General features: G+C 40.6%; 1 protein-coding gene across 1 annotated transcript in view; it reads right to left on the bottom strand.

The window, feature by feature from the left end:
• Nucleotides 1-21,185, bottom strand: part of LOC126365493 (carnitine O-palmitoyltransferase 1, liver isoform-like) — a 135,260-nt gene that overhangs the window by 113,381 nt on the left and 694 nt on the right. Inside the window, exon 2 of the mRNA XM_050008150.1 lies at nt 17,282-17,316. The gene's annotated coding sequence lies outside the window, so the exon portion shown is untranslated. The remainder of the gene's footprint in view (nt 1-17,281; nt 17,317-21,185) is intronic.

The following is a 21,185-nucleotide window of genomic DNA, read 5'->3' as shown; positions in this document are numbered from 1 at the left end:
TATTTAAGTAAGTATATACTGTCCATTTTCACGAATGTAAATTGTCAAGTTTATAAGTAAATAATGCTAAGCTTGGAAACATCAGACAGCCTTATCTTTCAACTCATTCTGTGTGTCTCCATCTCCCTGTCTTTAGTTAACCTCTCTTTCACTCATTTTTACGGATAGGCACATTATATCTCTCAGTTCCAACTCCTTTCCCCTTCTCTGTGTCTCTCTCTCACACGCAATAAACAACACTATTAAAATTACTACACCTTACGCCGTAATAATCGTTGTGATTGATATCTCTGATCATTCTTGTTAACCATTTAAGCATTTCGGAGCAGCGGTGATGGCAAATTAAGCGCAGTTTTCGAACATGTATGCAGGATGAGTCCTTTCAGTGCTTCGTCGATACTGCAGAGACTTTTTCTGACAGTTAAAACGGCGTTGAAACCTCGAACCATGATCGGTGTGGTCAATTTTTCATATTGCTTTACAGGATATTGCTGGCTCTTTGAAGGATCACAGACGTCTCTGTAAGAGAACACGTCAGCAGCAGCAAACACTTTTATCAGAGTCACGTTCTTGTCTGCTACAGATAACGTTACCTTCGGTTTCCTGTCCACTCAGCCAGTGGACGATATCCAATACTGACGACGCATTCAATAATTAATGACTGAAAATACGCCGAACAGAAAACTCCTGTGAATCATAGTGATCATCTGCGTGGACGCCAATGGTGTATCAATGTAGATGACGTCATACATCCTCATAAGCGGATGCTGACACCGATCTGTCTATCTACTTAACTTGTAAAGATATCAAAACAATTACATAATTAATTATGATTTTCCTTGCACGGCGTGTGTGTGCAAAAAAAGATGTAATGATAGATCAACCTAAGGTTATTGCTCATATGTGTACAGAATTACGATGTGAACAACAGTTAAGTAATAAGCTTCAAATTATCTGGTAAAGAGTTCTCTACTGACAACTGACTCAGTTACCTAACAAATTTGGGTTGATCACTGTATGTAACTCTCATAGGTTATTGCGGGGGATAGAGTTGCGTTTCAGTCGTCGAAAGCGAAGTAGTTCACAAAGAAAAACTAAAGAAAAGAAACACTTAATGGTCCCAGCATTGGTTATATAACTTTACCCGAATCTTACTTTTTTCTAGCCTGCTAACCTCCACCTAACTGCTGCTCATTGTTACTTTGCTCTTTGGAGCGCTACCTGAGTAAATAAATTTTACCAAGTGTGTTTTGGTATTCTTTTACAGACACTTCGTAAAGTAAAAACAATTCAAAGCAACAGATACATCTGTGTTTCCCTAACCGCCGATGAAGAGAATATTGATTCACATGATGCATACTATCTCTAGAAGTTAAAATGAGGAACTGAAACCTAAAATGGGCCGCGTTACTAATCTATGACCAATAAACAAGTCCAGTCTACCAAGCCGCTCTTTTGAGCAGTACCTCCAGATTCAGATGTATCCCTGTACCATTCTAAATAGGAAGTTTACTAAAGCACGAATTACATCTCATAGACATTCTACCATCAAACCATCGAAGATATGTGTATGAGACCTGTGTTAAACTTTCTTCCCATGGCTACGAATCTAATAATCATAGCTCATGGCATAAATATAAGCCATGTGCTTCCTCGACAAGTATCAGCATGTGAGGTACGAGATTTGATGGTTAAAGTTTCATTCGCCTAGAAAGTATAGTTCAACAGTAACTCTACTAAAGAAGAGTAAGTGCATCAATAATGCTTTTCAACAAGCTCAACATTTTCGATTGAAAAAAATCCTCGGTGGAAATTTTAGATGCGCTTAATTTATTAATTTTTCTTCCAGAAGAAACTGAAGGAAATTCTTAAAGAAGCGATGGTCACTTAGCGAAATATCTGATCTGTGTTTCGGAGACAGAACCGTCCGTTAGTAAACGCTAGGCACGTATTTCAGAGGTTTTTTCCCCACCTTAAATTTCATGTTGAGTGCTAATCTTCTCATTAGTTGACTCAAATACAATGGCCATCTAGAAAGTAAAGACGCATGTCTAATAAAAACTTTATAAAAGCAGCAAGCAGTAGCGTTTCCTCTACTGTCCGTACTTAGTATGTTCATTCATCAGAGCTCAGTAGCGTCAAAGTTACGCTTCGAAAGCGAGTTCACTATTGTCATTTCGTTTCTTAAGAGCCAAGTTTAAATGAAATTTGCCCTGTGGCGGAATAGCAAAACGGTTTTCAGTTCTTTTTTTGTGGGTAATAAAACTTGGTAACTAACATGTTCTTTTAAGAATATTGTTGTGATGTTCAGTCAGTGGACTGGTTTGATGCAGCTCTCCACGGTATTCTATCCTTTGCAAACCTCTTCATCTCTGCGTGATTGCTACAACCTACACCAATTTGTACCTGCCTACTAGAGTCAGATCTTGGTCTTCATCTACAGTTTGTACTCTACACACTAAACTGACAAATCCTTAATGCTCCTGGATGTTCCCTATCGGCTGATCTCGTCTTGTAGTCAAAATATGTCATAAATCTACTTTTTTTCTAGTTTTGATTTAGTACATCCTCATTAGTTACAGGATCCACCCTCCTTCAGCAGCATCACATTTCAAAAGCTGCTATTTTCTTCTTGGTTCTACTGTTTATAGCGCTCGTTTCACTTCAGTACAAGGGTACACTCCAGACAGATACTTTCAGAAAAGAATTTCTACCTCATTTAAACTTGTATTAAATATCAGAATCTTTCCCTTCAATAAAGCTGTTCTTGCTATTGCCAATGTATATATTATGTCCTCATTACATACACATTCGTTAGTTATTGTATTCCCCAACCAGTCAAAACGAACTGCTAGTTTCATTATCTGAATTCTTTACATATCATTACTTCAAAAATAGTTAAAACAGAGTAGCCACACGCATTAACAATTACAAAGACCATTACGCTGGGAAGTCTTGGCAACCACGTTCTGGGACAGAAAAGTATGTCATACAAGTCATTTCGTTTCGAGGACGCATATAAAGGCTGGTGTCCGTTGTACGGCTAATCAAAAGAAACAGCGAGAATTTCTATCGCGGGAAATCTGTTCATCGCTCAACATGATCCTTGTGGCTCTGACACAAAAGGACCACTGTTGCAGTGCTCTGGGCGGCAAGTCCTCCGCATTCTTCGTATTGTTCAAATCTTGCAGTACTAGGATCTTGTCGTTTGTTTGCAGATTTTAAAGGACGCCACGATGAAATAACTGCTGCGAAGTATGAAGAGGTTCAATAGAGGGCGATAAAGTGGGTCAAAGAGCATCGAAGTATGGATATAGGTGACATTTTTTTGTGATTTAAGTACAGGTATTTCATACACGTAATTCAGGTTAATAAAAAAAGCAAGTTAATACAAAAATATGGTGTTTCTGGAAAATATTCTGCTCTTACTTCATGAAAACCGTTTTGGATCGCTTCAGTCGCAATGTCGCACTTTTCATCCAGTAGAGCGCAGTATTTCTCAATATGTTGCTACTATCTAACTCGATTTCTGTTGCATTTTGAAATCACTCTTTAGGAGCTTTGGCCCTTACAGGTAATTCAATCACTTATCTGTGAAATACTAGACATTTCTTTTTTATATACTCCTAAATATGTACGTTAGGTCTTTTCTTTCTTCTTTCAAAAGCCTGTACTCAACGGAATAATTTATACGCAGCATCAGTACCCGCCCTCGCAGTCTACGAAGGACGCTTTCCACCAGTGACAACACCTCCTACTCCGCAGTGGACAGATGCTTAAATTGCAAGAACGGGTCGCGGAGTAGAAAATTTTGAACCACAGCTGTACCATTTCGTAACTGCATCGAACACATTTGCCCTCTTGACTCTATAGCGTTTTGATCACGTTTAAGACAAATAAAGACAAGAATTATATACTGGGTGAATCCGAACTCCACCGACAGAATTTCGAAGATTGTTCAAGGATGTTTTCAGAGTATATTGGCGAGAAGTTAGTACTGACTCCGGTGGCTCCTTACAGAAAAATTGCATTTTTATCTTCGTATTTCACTGAAAATATCTGCACAGCAGTACAAATTTCGACGGGATGCTCTGTTTGTGTTGCCTGAAAACAAACCTGTTCCATTCACTCGTGATTTTTGCTGCAGGTAACTGTAAAGCCTTCAAGCAGCGTGATTCTGCGTCGGACTTGTTTTTGCTGCAGTATTAGTTTCTCGTTAGCAGCGATACACAGCATTACTGAAGGTCGGCTCACAAAGAGTCTACATATCTTCCATTGCGTGTAGTAAACTGAAACACGCGGTGAACATCGGCCAAATTTCAAGTAACCTATCCCTAATGCTGTGTATCAGTGATAATGTTTTTCTGATGCATCATCACCTGACAAGCAAACATCCATCTATGTTGTCTCGAGAATCCGACATTTCACGAGTGCACCACGGGGTCGATTCCCGCCCGAATTGAGTGTTTTGGCCGCTGGCAACTTGTATGTGTGTGTTGTCCTCATCGTCCAAAAACCGCATATGGAACGCACCGTCCAACAATGGCATACGAACTTTCCTGTTTACAGATGATGCGCAGAAGGTATCTGAGGTTACACAGCAGATGCTGAAATTGATTGCTGAAGAGAAACTAAAAACCCAGCGCAGGACAAAGGTAAAATTGAATATGGAGGTTAATATGAGAAACTGACTGGAAGTCCAAACTGGTAAACCGGAAATGGGTAGAAAAGTAAACAAAACTGTAGAAGCATGCAAGGCTATAATAAAGGTAGATGTAACTTAAAGGAACATTAAAGCAACTTTTGGAAAAAAAGACAAGACACTGTGTAACCATCAAGAGCTGAGGTGACGAACAAAAACCAAAGAACACAAAACTAGAAGGTGGAAGGAATACATGGAAGGGCTGTAATAAGAAAGGTAACTTGTAACATTGTGGCAAGAGAAGTGAAAATAGACAAAGATGGAATGTGTGATGCGGTACTCCGAGAAGAATTTGACATAATACGGAAAGACTTAAATGGAAACGAGGCACTTGGAGTTTATCCCATACTTGGGAGAACCAACCTCGACAGAACTGGTGCGTTTGCTATGCAGTACATGCGAGACGGTCAAAGCACCCTCGTGCTTCAAGAAACATAACTCTAATAATGGACCATCAGTTTAATAAGTCATGACTGTAAAATACTTACACGACTTATGTTGAAGGATGTAGGGACTGAAAGAACCTTACCTGAAGGAACATCAGCGAAATGTATGAACATGGGAGGCAATACTGACCCTACGATTAATGTTAGGAAATAGGTTCAAGGAAGACAAACCCACTTTTACAGCATTTGCAGACACACAATAAGGTTATAACTTTACCTTGAATATAATCTTTTGAATTTAATGTAAGTTAGATATAGGAAGTAAAGGTCATCTAAGACTTGTACTGCTTCCACACTGCAGACATAATAGTCAAAGGAAATAAAAGGGAGGCAATAGCTGAGAAGCATTGGGACTGATATGCAGCCTATCCCTCGTATTACAGTATCTGTGCACTGAGCAAGCAGTTAACAAAACTTAGGAGAAATATGGAAAGAGAAAACAAATAAAAACTTTAATTTGTGGAGAGAGAGACCAATGCTTGAATACAGTGAGCAAGTTAAAGTGGATGCAGGGGAGCGCTGTTATGCAGATGTGAAAAGACGTGTACGCGGAGGAGAGCTGTGTCTATCTAGTCATCGGTCAGTCGAACTGATGGCTGCAACGGCTACAACTTGATAACTTAAGGACGGCCTAAAGTTATCTGCAGTGTTGTTTAGCCGTCTAGATTTAAAGTTTACCGATTTCCGAAAATCACGTAAGGATAATGCGAGGATGATCTCTTTTGTTAGAGCCCATGACCAATCTCCTTCCCCACCATTGTACAATCCAACTCTTGTGCTCGGTCTCTAATGTCGTGGTCGTCGACGAGACATAAAACTGATGAAAATTGACTTTCGTAGGATAATAAACATTCATCACTCTTGAAGTATTTATTACAAATCTATCACAGTTGCAGTACATGTATATTGGCGACTAGTTTCGAACCAACTGGTTCATGTCAAGCCTGACCTACAAAGGCTTCACTGAAAGTGCCTGATCTATAATTGGCAATACATGCATCAGTAGACACGGTACATAAATTTCACAATATTCATATGCTTAAATATTTTCATCCCCTATTTCACCATCTTAGTGAATGAATTTTCAAAAACATTGAAACACGTATCTGTTTCATTTTCAACCCAAAAGCCAAATATAAACTTTCCTAGATTTAGCTTTAAAAACGATTTCATGATGAAATATTTTCACAAAACTTTTCATCCATTATTTCAACCCTTTAGGAGTTAAATTTCGAAAAACTCTGAAACACGTATTTTTTTAAATTCCTAAATGAGAAGTCAAATGTCAATTTACATAGATGTAGCTTTAAAAATACTTTAGTAGTTCTTCAATAATGATTTATTTCCAAAGAAAACTTTTCCCTATTATTTCATTCTCTTATTGGCTGAATTTCCAAAAATCCTGAAGCACGTACTTTTTTTATTTCCGAAGGAGAAATCAAATACCAATTTTCGTAGTTATAGCTTCAAAATGGCCTTAATAGCGACATATTTTCAAAAACTGTTTCATATCCTGTTTTGAAAAATACCTTCTTATACGATGCCTTCAGTGCAATATCAACACCTTCACTGAATTTTAAGTTTCTATCATCGTTTTGGGTTGGGCGATGATGAGTCAGTGAATTGGTGAGGACATTTTCTTTCGTACATAGAAATAAATGAGTACTGAATATAGGTGTCTCATAGTTTCGAAAAAAACAGGTATCATTCATTTGGGCAGTATACTAAATTTAGTTTGGGCCGCGCTCCTTCTTAGCTTAGCCTGTGGAACAAGTTTTCGCTTCACACACCCATCCCAGCTGCCGGTTATAGAGTCTGCCACGGCAGCAAGCCCCACGTGGCGAGGTGAGCAATTTACAGTGTCGCACCTACAGGTCCTGTTGAGGTAGGTCTTGGGATGACATTATGTAAATTTAACATAAAATATGGATTCTTTTCGTATCGGGATGCTGACCTCACAGTGTCAAAACCATTTGCAAGCGTAATCCAGTGTGGCTTGGTGATACTAACTTCAACACTGCGGAGTTCTAAGTAACCCTCAATTCAGGGACAGCTTTACTTGTAAAGCCTGTTATAAACGTCATCGAAATATTTATGTATTATTCAGGCGTTACGTTTTAGGCTTTGGTTTGTCATTAATTTTTGTTCGGTTCTCGATTTACAAGGCTGTTTATCGTTAGCAAAACTTTTAGAGCGTTCGAATGCCATGGCGATTCAGTAAGCTACGGAATGGCCAGTCACCTTCCACAGTCTTTGCGGAATGAAAACACATTTTTTGTCTCTAACGACTCTGGCGGAGCGAAGCGGCGCTGTGATCAGCTCACTGGACTCTCATTCGAGAGGACTACGGTTCAAATCCTCGTCCGGTTGTTTATATTTAAGTTTCCATGACTCCTCTAAATATCTTGTGACAAAGTCAAATTTCTGTCACACATAAACTGTGTTATAACGCTTTCATTGTCTTTGATAGAAACGAATGTCATCTGTTATGACTTCTTTCAGCCTCTTGTAACACTATTCCATGATGCTTTTAGTTCGTGGTCAGGTACAACTACTGACACTAGTCCATATTCCTTACAATTCGCATGATTTAAATAATTAAACACAGCATCAGCCTTGTATTTTTTCATGCATAGCACGACATGATCGGGAATTTATTCTCATTATCAAGTGTAAATATTTATACGATTATTGTGTATATAGATGTATGCACTTGATAATGACAATAAATTCTAAAAACGCATCGTGCTTAGCATGAAAAAATTACATAGTTGGTGCAGTGTTTCATTATTTAAATCACGAATTAAACGCTTTCAGGCTTTTCAAAAACGCCTTACAATTTTTCTTAATATGTTACAATACTTTTTATTGCAGGGAAGTATTTCTGAACACACTATTGTAGATGTCCCTTTTTCGTTCTGAAGAAGCTCTGATACCTTCAGTGACCATCGTTTTTCTTAAGAATTTCTAATATTGAATTTCTTGTTGAGACAATTGCTGTCAAAAACCTATAAAATCCTGTTACAAACATGTTGAACTTAGAAGTTAGCACATTTGACCTCACACGACATTATTTAAGCTTTCTCTAAAATATTTTATCATTATCCATCCTTATTGTTTTCTTTAAATGTCTCTCGACTGTGCCTGGTGATAAGTTATGTAAAGTGACAAACTGTTCCTGCTGATCCGACAAGCAACATATCTCGACCGACGCATAGATTTGGTTATTTTGTATGAATAGATTGTCTGTTACGGTATCGCTATCTTGAGCAACTCGAATATGAATGATACAATAAATGTACGTGCCCATTACAGTTTCTAGATCACCTTTCTATGGGAATCTTTGAGTAATTTATATGAAAATAAATAAACATTTAACTTTCTGTCTGACAGACAGCACAGTAAGTCATCAGAATTTTTCATGGATGTTTCCTTATTGCCCAACTTGTACACTTGAACGATAAATGCACTATCTAATACTAACATACAAACACGTGGTTCAACGTTCTGATCTTTATATAATTGAATGATTTATGTATTTCTGAATTTACGCTCACACTGTATATGGTTAAAACAACAAGTACAACGCTGTCCATTATTAATACATAAGTACATGACACAAATAATTTACTTATTGTTATGGATTTGAATGGAAGCTCATTTTTATTAATGTTATATACACCTTTAATCTATCGGGTCTACATGAATGTCCAGCTAATATGGAGCCACTTGCTTTAAGACTTTTTGGCTGCAATTATATTGCGATGAGACAGACAAATGACTTTAGTTCTATTTCATTTCCTAGTATCCTTATACTCTGAGGAAGTAAGCTTTCTAATTTTCCTCTTCTCTAATACGATGATTTGGGATCTTCCGCCAATTTAATTTCCTCTAACAGTGTGGATTGAATTCAAAACAGGTATCTCATTGCCGGCCGGTGTGGCAGTGCGGGTCTAGGCGCCTCAATCCGGAACCGCGTGACCGCTACGGTCGCAGGTTCGAATCCTGCCTGGGGCATGGATGTGTGTGATGTCTTTAGGTTAGTTAGGTTTAAGTAGTTCTAAGTTCTAGAGGACTGATGACCAGAGATGTTAAGTCCCATAGTGCTCAGAGCCACTTGAACGATTGGTACCAGATATTAAACTCCCTATTAATCAAAGGGGTTTGCTTTTGTATGCAGGCGAACCCCCTTATACTTTGTGCTAATAGATCTATTACCTTGTCCTTACTTTGTTATTCAGATGAAGGTCATGATAAATATAGTCGCCCAGTTCCTATAGTATCCACTAGGACGGCCCAATATGACATCTCTCAGCCTGACTATCTCCTTGATTACACTCTTTATAGCATGACTTCCACAAAATTCACATCTTTGTGTGCATAAGGTGGTTTTATTTTGTCCTGATCAAGCATGATTTCCTCATTTTCGTTGTCAACCAGGATGTTTCTTGTTAGATCTGCTATGGATGCTTGATCGTATGTAGTAAAATGATTAAGTATTTGTCCTAAGTTTTCTGTCACTTGGCTAAAACTAACACTTCGTCATTTTCTTTTGCTGTAGAACACTAATCGTTTGGCTGAGTTGATATTGCTACTTCATTTCCCTCGTGCACATGTTTTTCTCATTGAATGGTTTTGCGAGAACACAATGATGACGATGATGAACCTATTCTCCGAATAAACCCATTACAGTACAGATATTTTTGTAGAATACATTTACTTTATGCTTGTGAAGAAGTTTTTCAAAAATGACAGCTGTTGTGAATGAAGTAGATAATCATAAACTTTCGGTACGCTGGTTGTTACTTGAAGGCTGGTTGTTATTCTTGAAGATCTAAGGCGAGCTACCTCGGCACAATAATGGCAAATACCCTCTGCGGTGGTACACGATTTACTGGGTGGTTATAATTAAAGTTGAGCTACTCACAAAGGTCCACCGTGGGCTGTAATTAGCGTATGGCTGCGAAAGTTGATAGATATTCTAAAGCGTTAATGCGGAACGGATTTACGCTGAAAAAATTAGTTCCAACTTCGGCCAACAGATGCAAATCTGGCATTGTGAATGCAAGAAAGACGCACATAAATGTTTCCATGTTTAATGGATTAGGAACGGGAAAGGAGCAGAAAATGTCAAACAAGTAAGGAAGGTATAATATAGATTTCACTATTAACCGCCGTTTACATAGTTTGTTCAATATGAGCAACGGAGATGTCGACGAGATGCTACATCTATGCAACGACGCGATCAACAGTTGCTCGCAGCTGTTCCGCTGGAATCTGAGAAACTTGTTCCTGTGTACTGTCTTTCAGATCAGGCAGAGACTGGACGTGTCTCTGGCAAACGCGTCCTTTTCAGATATCCCCAGAGCCTCAAGTTACATAGACTTACATCAAGTGATCTTGCAGGCTATGCATGTAGAAAACCTCTGGAGATAACACATGGGTGGAAGGTTGCATTATGCAGTATTTTCGCTTGGCGAGCGACATGAGGTGTTGCCCCATCTAACATGAAAACAGTGATTTCCACCCAACTGCGCTCTTCCACAGCAGGAATGACATGCTGTACAAGGCGGTCTTGATAACGTGAAGATGACACGGTACACCTGACATGTCCTCTCGGTGTTTTATCTTCAAAGAAGAATCCACCGGGAATAAAGGGCCCGTGAATCCACACCACACAGACACATACGGCGAGTGCAACGTCTGTGCGTGCACAACACGCGCTGGAGTGTAAGTGTGCCTCGTCGCTCCATAGTATATTGCCTGACGACATGTCCAGCTTCGATCCATGCGAGAAACCGAAAAGCAAATTCATAACATTGTTACTGACCATGGGGCTTCAGCTGGTGCACCGTCTGGATCTTGTACCGCCACCAGTGTAAAATAGACTGTCAGTCATGGGATGCTCAAGCACTAGCACTACAGCATGACCAGTTACAGCAACAGCAAGTTGGTCAGTAACTTCCACCGGTATAGGTCGCCTTCAGCACACCAAGCTCACCTGTGCTATCGGATTTCATTATCATCTTCTTTAAACCCTTTAATGGGAGGCGGCTGATTCTCAGACCTTACGGTGATAATCTCTCAATGCAGGACTGTAATTGCTGCCGCTCCCTTAAAACAGTTTCATTAACAGCACACGGCCTCTCTCCTTGACAGTCATACCGTTCACTCACGTTGAGGCTTCTGAAATGACAGCGTGTACGTCGTGCCCTCATACAATGTGTCCAACAACAGATTTGCACCTGGTGGCCACAGAATAAACTACTTTCTTGCGTAAATTGGTTCCGCATTAACGCATTAGCATATCTACCAAATTTCACTGCCACACGGGCTCTCCGTGAGTAGTTGCGGTTAAATTGTAACTACTTCTAGAATCTGAGGAATGACCTGTCTGGCGCTTTGTAGTTGACGACACCTCCGCAGCATCAAAAAGACGTTCCCGTCAGCAGAAGAGGCTCTTGACGGCCCTTGGAAGGCGTCGTGACTGTTGGCTCTGACGTCAGCCTGTCATTTCTTCTTGCATTTATTTCACACATAAGAAGGAGCATTTGCGGACCTGGACACAATACTTGTGCCTGTAGACATCATTTCTACAGTAAACACAGGTGCGGGGGCGACGATTCCCTGTTGCCATCAGTATCTTTCCTAATGGTACCCGGCAAGCCACGGTTGCCTCCGTGGCATTATGTGGCACTGCGTGTCGTAATTCTCAAATGCTAAAATCGGATTCGTTCCGCGTCAGGGCACAAGGTAATAAATAGCATCCGTGATTCGCTGCTCACAGGAAGACGGAAAATTCCACGTTCTTCTAGGCTGCACACGAACTTTTACTCCAGCTCGAACGTAAACTCAGTTACTAACACTATCCATTAACTGTTCATTTAGGCGAAACATGAAGCACTGAGAGCGTTTAGTGCACAGGACAACATGATCTCGATTTTTTAATAATTTAGCTCTTAACTGAAGGCCTGTTGTGCATCGCATGTTCCCGTTGCCCTTCAGCTGATATGTGGAGGTCATAAAACAGTCGTCCAATAGTACAGAGAATAATTCCTACAGTATCACAAGATTAGCGGTGAAGTTCAGAAGCCCCCCATAGTTTAAATATTTAGGGGTGTACTAAGAAGCTGTATGAAAAGGGACGGAAAACAGCGGTAATCAATACCAATGGAGGACAGAATTGTCGGCTGGGTTCTGAAAGAATGCGTTATATATCCTAAGGAAATCGCATACGAGGTGGCAGTATTAGCAATTCGAACGATTTCGAAGGATGGCTATAGCTCTGTCTAATTCATACGAATTTCTAGCACATGTGATCACAAAATTTAACTGGACGTCTTTCGGAGGGAGACGACATCATTGTACTGAAATCCAGTTTCGTGAATTTAGAGGACCAGTATTCAAAGAGGACTGCGTCAATTTTATTGGCACCATTGTAAGTCTTGTATAGGGATAATGGGAATAAAGTAGATAGAAGGTGGAGTACGGAACGTTCAAATGTGTGTACAGCGTATTTTGCTAGACAGTGAAAGAAGCAAATAATTCTGACAAACATAGGTCCGCGAACCAATGGTTTCCCTGACACAACGTACGCACAACAGCCGCCATGCCAGTGTTACTATACAGTTAATATGTGAGACTACGTCTGGACTTTTTGTTTGGGGATATTTAAAAGCTTTGGTGTATTCAGCCCCTGTTGATGACGCCGATAACTCCGGGAATACATTGTGCATGGTTGTCAGCGCATTCGGAACATGCCTGGGATTTTTTAAAATGTATAGGGCATTGATAAGACGTGATTCATCCTGCCTTCCCATGAGCTGTGGCTGTGGAACATCTATTGTATTTTATTTGTTCTCACGCACGTGTGTCCAGTCTGGGTTCTCAGGGACTCAGTCGTAATGCGTTGCCTCCAGAAAGCCATTGGTTTCCGGATCTATTTTTATTACGATTATTTCTCTCCTTCTTTGTCCTCTACTTGCCGTTTCTTTTTGCTATAACAGGCACACAGCACTCGAATCGATAAATCGATAAAACGATAATAGTAGCATTAAGTACCCTCACATGTACAGTGTACATTTGCTTCCTAAGCATGCACGTAAATGTAGATAAGTTAGTAACATAAGTAATCGTTAGTTTTGTGTAAGCTTGCGTCCACTGATGTTACAACACGTACAGTCTGGCAGAAAAAGTGAAGCACTTAGACGACATGGTACGATGTCAATATAATTTCGCTGACATACACGCTGCTGCAGTTCTCTGCAGGAGGTAGAAGATCAACAGAGTGCAGTAATGCTGTTTTATTACCAGATCTGGTAGAGAATACAAGGAGTGTGAACAGTGTCAGGTATTGACTGATAACTCTGAAGGAGATGGTGATGACTTGTGTGAGACAGGGTATCATTTCTTTGCAGACTAGGAAAGTGACGTCATTGTGGGGGTCTATTTGGAGGGCTTATCGAATCGTCCAGTATCCAAATTTATTCAGGTGTGACAATTACCCATTGATGGACTGCATGAGAATGTAACGGCCGGCGTAGTCGCCGTTAAGGTTCTGTTTGACCATCACAAGGGGGGAATCACCGTAACCCTTTCACGTCTGCTCCTGTCATTCGAGAGAAAGTAAAGGACTTCCTGCAATGTTTTGTGTAATCCCGCGGAGACTAGCTGCATCCGAACCAGGTAGTTTCCATTCCATGCGTAGGATGCCCTTAACACCAAGACTAGTCGCAAACGGCTGGCTCTGGAATGGAGCTGTGACCGGGAAGCATGGACTGTGATGAATGACGTCTCATTTTTTCTGCGCTGCCCGGAATATCAATCGTCGGCGAGTATGGCGTCGTCCTTGGGGGTGTCCTGTTCTCCCAGTGCGCGCAGTGGCGTTACTCCTGGTGTTTTGGTGTGGAGAGCCATCGGGCATTAGTTCAGGACGGCTAAGGTAGTGCTCGAGGGAACTCTTACGGCACATTGGTACGTCACGTACATCCTGCGTCCTCATGTGTCACCTCTCATGCGACAGTACCGTGTTGCCATTTTTCACCAGGACAATGCTCGTCCACACATTTTCGTGTCTCTGCGAACTGTCTGCGTGATGTTGAGGTACGCCCGTGGGCAGCAACATCGCCAGGCCTTTACTCGCTAGAACGTGTGTGAGACCAATTCGGATGTCAGCACCGCCCAAGTGCCAGGATATAAGCGAGAGTGCCTCAGGAGAGGATGCAGTGGCTTTACAACCTTTCAGCAAATCAGTGCTCGCACCCGGCCCAGAAAGGGTGTCACGTCATGCTGAAAAGTGAGCTCATACTGCTAAGTCCTCTGTCAATTTGACTCAATTTCGTAAACACAGAAATAACATTACATACCACCTGAACCAAATTTCATTTCATTTTATTTCCTTCTGCCCCTTCTCTTGTTGGTGCTTCGCTGTTTTTGTCGCTTCTAGCTAGGGAATTCAGTGTGAGGTATGAAGTCTGAAATATTGTAGCAGATGCTACAAAGAAGCTAGGTTCAAGTCCAACGACTCATCGGCTACAAGGTCTTCAGAGGAGGAACACCAGCCCAGCCAGGCGGATTTGCGATGGCAAATATGCCGTTAGCTTATTAGGAAACCAGCGCGGTATTCGGCTCAAAGTTTTTCTTGCAACCACCAACAATCTAAGTTAAATGGTAGGACCTAGCTGGTCCGGAACAGGGTTTAGGATGATAACCATAGATCCACTGCCGCAGGTTCCAGCTCCATAAAATACCCAGTCAGAGTTCGAGGTCAGTCTCAATAACACCTGTAACAATACAACTCCTCCACTCATCTGCCAGTACCCTGAAATCTATTCTATACCGAATGTGTAGAGAAATCATAACTCTTGAATTCTGAGAGGTGGATGGAAGTCGCCGGCCAATTAAAGCATCCATTATGGTTGTCTATAAGTTGAATATAATTTAAAGTTTCACTAACACTGTTTGTATCCCTCATTTGTTTTTCGTGATACAAGTAACATGCGAGTAAACAAGTCGTTTGCGTGACAAATGCAACAGAGAAACAGCTTATTGCTAAGAGGGTTTTATTTTAAAGGTAGCACTGTGATCTCCGTACAGTCTTGAAATCTGTATACATTAATCTGTGAAATTTCACATCTTATGACAGACAGTCCTCGATCAGCCACTGCAGTTTCATCTGTGTGCTGTCTGGCATTGTGGACAGTTTTGTTTGCAGACTTCTTTTAATTAAGAGATCCTCCTCCTTGTCCTTGTTTCAGAGCATTGAAAATATGCTAAGCTTTCAAGATGTATAATTTTTTTTCTAAGGCTATTTCATATGTCATGACTATTTACAAACGTGGAATTTATGAAAGAAAACCATCACAATGATTCCACTTTTTTTTACTTGAGTGTCTACTGAATAACGTCTTTTACGATTATTAAAAAAGTGTCAAACCCACTACGGTAAGATGAAAGAGAGAATATGGATTTCCAAACAGCGCCTTATAAACGACATCATCAGGATGCTAAAGACTTGATTTTTCTTTGTAAAAATTACTTAATCGAGCAATATATACCTTCATAAACTCAAAGTTACAGACTGCAAGTAGAAGTGCCTCGTAGGTAGGATTCAAATTTCACACCCTTCTTTCTACTGTAAAAGACGTGGACTGTTATCGACATTATAGCTTTCGATGCACTAATTTCTTTTAGTACCTGTCACGAAAAGATATCTCTTTGGGCATTTACTATTAGATCACAAGGAAATTATTATTACGACACTTGGCACCGCCGCACCTACACAGGATGAGGCGCACGGGGCTTCGCTGCCGCTGGTGTTGTTGCTGCACGGTAGTTTGGACGGCTGAGTCTTTGGCTCCTCTTGTCGTGCCGTATCGACTTTTACCGCCTTTCGTATTAGCAGCACGTCCGTGCGCCGTGCGACGGAATCGGGAGAAGGACGGTTCAAGTGCTCCCCGACTATCCAAGATAGGATTTCTGTGTTTTCTCTAAACAACTCAGTACCAGTTTTGCAAACAAGATGATTTCTGCTTCTGAACTTGGGTTACGTTTCCTATGTCTTCTATGTCGCTGGGAGTAAAACACTAATCTTCCATTTTCTTGTTTCATATGTCTATGTATAGCATCTGAATCAAGACCGTCATTGTCAATAAACAATTGGATGTATTACACATGTTGTTCTGATGTACTCGAATTTTCTTTCTTTGACACACGCAGACTGCTGTGCTGTTTCTGGACATCAATATGTTGATTATACAGAATATATTCAGATAAGATGTCAGCGGTTTTTTTTCGTTACTTGTTGCTGTGTTGGTATGTATAACGTAACTTCCTGTATCTTACTTTTACGTTTATCGGACTATTTCGTGTACACAGTGAGTAATGCCACGTAATCCGCAGACCCACAATGATAATACTTGCTCACCTCTTATCACGTAATCCATACCTTCCTTAAGATATGTTCAAAGGAACGTCTCACGAGACAAATGAAAGTTCGTTAGAGCTCGTGCATTACTATGTTATTTACGTTGTAATTAGAAACTTTCTGTGGTCGTTGCAGTGAATATCAAATCAATGACGACTCTATATGAAATTGCAGTAAGCTGCTTTCGATAAATTCAGTAGACCGAAAAAGGGAAATTCTCTTTGAAACGCTCAGAATATGGATCTTTCCAGGCATAAGATAGTTCTTCTCGAAGGACATATTATTTTTACACATCAGCCTTTATAAAAGTAAAGTCACTTGCATATAGACACACACACACACACACACACACACACACACACACACACACACACCTACATACACTGAAACAAAAAAACACACACGAAACGCAATGAGCGACATAGTGGAAGCAATCTCCCCTATGATCCCTTGTTTTCCGTATTACTTCATTTACTCCCGGTTTTGCAATTTTACATTCCTTTCGAATCATAGGTCATACTATCATATGAGTTTGACAGATGTGCTCTTTGGAATTTCGCTGACAACGTGAAATTGGCTTGGCCCTAACTTTTCCACAGAGTGCAGCAATAGTTCGATAAATTAATTATAAATGTAAATTAAAACTGCCAACAGAAAACACACACACACACACACACACACAATATATCAATCCATTAGTGAACTTACGTGCCACCTGATCAGGTTAGAAATCTGCAGAAAGGCTGTAACAATAGAAATACGTATCACCATCTCACGTCCAGTGAATTTATAAAGGATTATTTGGTTAACTCGTACGAATTGGAAACTAAGTATGTTCCTGTCAGAATTCAGAAATCGAATGGTACCATCTAGCACTGTATTAAATATCCCGAAAGAAAGGGAGTTTCGAAGTAAACATACTAGTTTGGGAGCTAGTGAGACAGGACGGTTAATTGCTTTTTAATGTCAACAGAAAATGTCAGCCTGGCTACGTGGAAAAGCGGAAGATTCAGTGAAGGAGGAGGAAATAAGCAGACTCCGGAAACTGCGCTATAGCTGGCAGGAAACCGATAAACTTATCTCGTCGCTAGAGGTACGTCATTGGCTGGTTCATGAGCCATTTTAATCAACTGCCACTTTCTCTGTGCGGATCATCTTTCTGCATTGCCTAACCTAGATTTTAGCTCTCTTAGCACGTTACATGTCTTCTTCTATTCACAGCTGAGGTCAGACGAATTGCAGCTATCTTTTCAGCTCCATAAAGTTGCAGATAATATAGTTCACACAGTACAACCAACATGCTGTGTGGGGGTATTTAGTGAAAAAGAGAGTTACCACTGCCTGACTTCCTACCTACTCGCATTTCAATGTATGCATTTAATGTTAACATGGGAAATAAAGTAAAAAGTTCAATAAAAGTAAATTCCATCACAAGAACATAATTTTTTCACAACATTTCTTAGAATGATTTATTGTAATTTTCCGACTTCAGTAGAGATTAAAAACAAATCCGGAATAAAACATTATTTTCAAATGTGTGTGAATTCTTATGGGACTTAACTGCTAAGGTCATCAGTCCCTAAGCTTACACACCACTTAACCTAAATTATCCTAAGGACAAACACACACACCCAAGCTCGAGGGAGGACTCGAATCTCCGCCGGGACCAAATCCAGAATAATTTGATTTCTTCTGTACTGACTACAATGAATAAATGGAAACTTTTCAGTTTTCGCCCATTGTACTAGCGATATCTCCAGTTGGCCCACAAAACTATCAATCGATCAGTACTATGCATTTTCCAGAAAAAATCTCAAGGAGACACAGAAAAAGATTTGCTGTCGGTAGGTATAAACAACCCGCAAGTGCTATGAAGATTCTTTGGGAACTCAAATGAGAATCCCTAGGGGGGGGGGGAGAGCGGGAGGGGGGGGGGGGGGGGAAAGGCGAAGTTCTTTTCGAGGAACACTATTGAGAAAATCTAGAGGACCGGCATTTGAAAAAAAAATGGCTCTGAGCGCTATGGGACTTAACATCTGAGGTCATCAGTCCCCTAGAACTTAGAACTACTTAAACCTAACTAACCTAAGGACATTACACACATCCATGTCCGAGGCAGGATTCGAACCTGCGACCGTAGCGGTCGCGCGGTTCCGGACTGAAGCGCCTAGAACCGCTCGGCCACCGTGGCCGACCCGGCATTTGAAGCGGTCTGCAGAACTTTCTTACTGCCACCAACATACATTTCGCGTAAGGACCACGAAGATGAGAAACGAGAAATTAGGGGTCATACGGAGGCACATAGACTGTCGTTTTTCCCTCTCCCTATCTGCGAGTGTAACTTAAAAGGAAGTGTCTAGTAGCGTCTCAAGTACCCTTCGCTACGCACCGTACGGCGGCTTCTGGAGTATGAATGTGGAGTAATCAGAGGTGGATCCTCGGAAGGTTGGTGGTCCATGTCACTCCGTGCGAACGGTATTAGATGTAATGCAATACGGGTTATACCTTTGGACTATTATGTTGTACCGAAGGAGGTGGCAAACGGTTTTGATAGTGAACATGCATTCGGGAATCGTCTTGCTACTTAAATTTAGATTTCTCGACGTTTCCTTGACCGCTTAAGACAAATACCGGGATGGTTTCTTTAAACGGATGCGGCCGATTTACTTCCCCATCCTTGACCAATCTGAGTTAGTGCTGCGTCTCTAATGACCTCGTCATCGACGGGACGTTAAGCTTTAATCTTCCTTCCTTCTTAGTTCGTGGTGAGCAGCTCAGTATATATGGATACAGCAGTGAAATATTATTCTTGGTAATATATAAGTGGTTTTTAGTAGAAGATGCGGCTTTTTCCTTCGAGTGTCTACCAGATTATATGTTTCACTATTCCTATTTCTCCAGTGAGTCTAGTATATCAAAGTCCGCACACTGTTCTTCTTATGCGTTCGATATTCTATGTTAGCCAAATTTGATATGAGCTCATACACCCGGGGGGTACTCTGATATATCGGCTGTAAGCACCTCGACTTGTATATCAGACTCACTCTAAGAATGAACAGAAATATGCCACCGTGATGAGAGTGAATGGGATCGGAAGCCCATCCGGCCACTCACTTTAGGTCCTCCACGGTTCTACACACAGCTTGAAGTGAACACGGCGATGATTCCTCGAACAAAGCTACGGGAGATTTCACTCGCAACTTGTGTTTAGTTGAGCTTCTGGATTTCCCTTAATGAGCCGCTTACCGATTGCGTTCTCCTACCTACCTCTCATTCGAAATTTGTGATTCGATTGACTAAAGACAGAACGAATGTAGCTGTTTCAATTCTCATTCTCACACAGTTCCACAACTGGCTGCTTTTATGACCATTGTCGCCATTTGTCAGCCGTAGGTGAACACCACAGGGATTTTATAAAGTCTGTATTACAATTAGTGTCAACCGCCAACTCATTAATATACATATCATACAATGAAAGCTTTCACGGCCGTATGTTTCAGCTGCCGAGAATTCTTCCGGGTTGTATGGCCGTGGTCCATGGAACTCTTCTATCCCTATATACAACACTATCAACAACAGAAAGCATGCTGACATACTTGGAACCACTCCAACAAATGAAGCACAACCGTCAACGCAAAATTAAGATCCTATAATACAGTAGTCTTAACAGATTCTTTGTACGCCTCAGAAACAAACAGTAATCAAGGGAAGACTGAAAATCAAAGAAAAAGCGATACAGGAAAATACTGAGAAAGATCTATGGGATGTTTCAGAAAGAGGGGATCTGGATAAAGAGACCGACAGAAGAACTGCATGAGCAGAAAAGAGACAATTACAAGGGAAAAATAAGGGTTAAGTTCTATTGAGACATACGTAGAATGAACGAAGACAGACTGACCAAGAAGATTTTTAAGGTAGTGGCGACTAATACAGTGAAAACCACTTAGGCAAAGGAAACCTAGGAAGATCTCAGGAGACTAAACTTCTCCACAGAAGACATGATGAGCAGAAGAAAAATATATAGGAAAAATGAGAAAACAAAATTTTCTTAAACGGGGAAAGCGAAAAAAGGAAAGGAGTGGAGAGAAGAGTGGAAGAAGAAACCGTATTTATGTGAGAGGTTTTAGGGAGGAAAGAAGGAGACAGAAAAAAGACCGTGAAAGCTGACTGTGTTTTAGCGCTCTCCTTAAGGGGAAATTACCGATAGTACTAGTAATAATAATAATAATAATTAACAAGACAGACAAAAATTCGGCATTACAACACAGTTATAAAACCATCAGTCTTCTACGAAATCGAAACAGTGACACTTAACAGAAAACACTAACTTCAAGAAATCAAGAAACAAAAGAGAAGGATCATTAGGAAAATTTTAGGAACGAAACATATCCAACACAGTTACAGGCTATAATCAATTAAAACAACAGAAAAGTTTTGAAGCATCAAAACTGACATTACGAAAAGGCGAACTGAATAGACTACCACAAAAGTGATTGACAAAAAGGATAATAGACTGTGTGGCATCACTTAGGAACTCAACACCTTGGCTGGACAAAGTCACAAACACAAGACCAAGCGACGTTTTACAGAGAGTCATCTTCAGACACAAAGT

Source organism: Schistocerca gregaria, chromosome 1 (genome assembly GCF_023897955.1).
Source record: "Schistocerca gregaria isolate iqSchGreg1 chromosome 1, iqSchGreg1.2, whole genome shotgun sequence".
NCBI lineage: Eukaryota > Metazoa > Arthropoda > Insecta > Orthoptera > Acrididae > Schistocerca > Schistocerca gregaria.
Note: the sequence above shows the minus strand (reverse complement) of the source record. Positions and strands in the feature narration are given on the sequence as shown.